This window comes from Benincasa hispida, chromosome 1, assembly GCF_009727055.1.
Source record: "Benincasa hispida cultivar B227 chromosome 1, ASM972705v1, whole genome shotgun sequence".
In the NCBI taxonomy this organism is placed as follows: Eukaryota; Viridiplantae; Streptophyta; class Magnoliopsida; order Cucurbitales; family Cucurbitaceae; genus Benincasa; species Benincasa hispida.
The window spans coordinates 9,056,092-9,057,694 of NC_052349.1; positions in this window are offsets into that span (position 1 = coordinate 9,056,092).

Here is a 1,603-nt window from a genome sequence, read left to right on the forward strand (position 1 = left end):
AAAGAGAGAATGTTGAGGGAGATAAGGAGAGCGACACCGGCAGACAGCCGAGATTGTGACGAGGAGAGCGACCCATGGAGGGAGCGAGATTGTGAGAGAGAGCGACACCAGCGAAGCGCATTTTCTTAACGAGAGCGATGCCGCGAGAGTCATTCTAGCGAGAGCGATGCCATTGTTTAGCGAGAGTCCGAACACGGAGGAGTTGTTCGACCTATGTTTTTTGTTTGTTTTTCTGTTTTCGATGTGTTATGTGGTTGAAGACGAGTGAAAAGAGAAGTGAGGGGGGGGAGATAAGGAGGCGACCACCGGAGACAGCGAATTGTGAGGACGAGAGCGACAACCAGCGAGAGCAATTTCTAGCGAGAGGATCGAGACGCGAAACGCCATGACGAGAGCGACACCGAGAAGATAAGTGAACCTATGTGTTTTTTTGTTTGTATTTTCTGGTTTATCGATGTGTTATTGGGTTTGAAGACGAGTGTAAAAAGAGAATGGTTGAGGGAGATAAGGGAGAGCGACACCGAGACAGCGAGATTGTGAAGAGAGAGCGACATGAGGGCGAGATTGTGAGATGAGAGCGACACCAGCGAGGGCCATTCTACAGCGTAGCGAGAGTTCGATCTAGCGAGAGCCATTTAGCGAGAGCCGAACCGGAGATAGTGAACTATTTTGGTTTTTTTGTTTGTTTTTCTGTTTTCCCGATTGTGTTATGTCGAGTTTGAAGACGAGTTGAAAAGAGAATTAGGGGAGATAGGGGAAGAGCGACTACGCCGGGACCGGAGCGAGATTTGGAGAAGAGACGACACACAGTCCTCGCAGTGTTCTCAACTCGATGAGTGAGAGGTGGGTATTGAGCTTGTCGAGCGCAGCGGCATTTCTAGCGAGAGTCTCTCGTGCTGACATCCTCGGAGAATAGTAGAACTATGGTTTTTTTGTGTTGTTTTTCTGGTTTTCGTATGTTATTATTGTGGTGTGGATCATATACGCGAGTAAAAGGATGAGAATTAGGTAATTAGGGGAGTAGATCCCCGACGACGGTCGACGCGAGCGAGTTGTGCGCAGATGAGAGCGACACTGGAGGGAGCGTGAGATTGTGAGAGAGGAGCGACACCATCGAGAAGCCATTCTAGCGAGAGCGATTGCCACGAGGAGCATTCATTTTTTTTATACGAGATTTAACAAATGTTTTAATTTTTTCTGAAGGAGTTGTCCATCACATGTTGCTCAGAGAAGTGAAGAGGACAATTGTATTTTTTATTCTTTGTAAAAACATTCATTTATTTTTTATGTATGTAAAAACATTCATTTATTTTTTATGTATGTAAAAACATTCGTTGTATAAGTGAACATATATTTTTTTATGAAAGTTCAAAGTTCAGTATCAGAATTTTATCAGAACATGCATAATTGAGCTTAGAACATTATATGGTTCAAGGTTCAAAGTTCAAAGATTAAGAGAGCGAGATTATGAGAGAGAGCGAGATTGAGAGAGCGAGATTGTGAGAGAGAGCGAGATTGAGAGAGCGAGACTGTAAGAAAGAACGAGATTGAGGGAGCGAGATGTTCAGATAGAGCGAGATTGAGAGAGTATGAATTATCCATT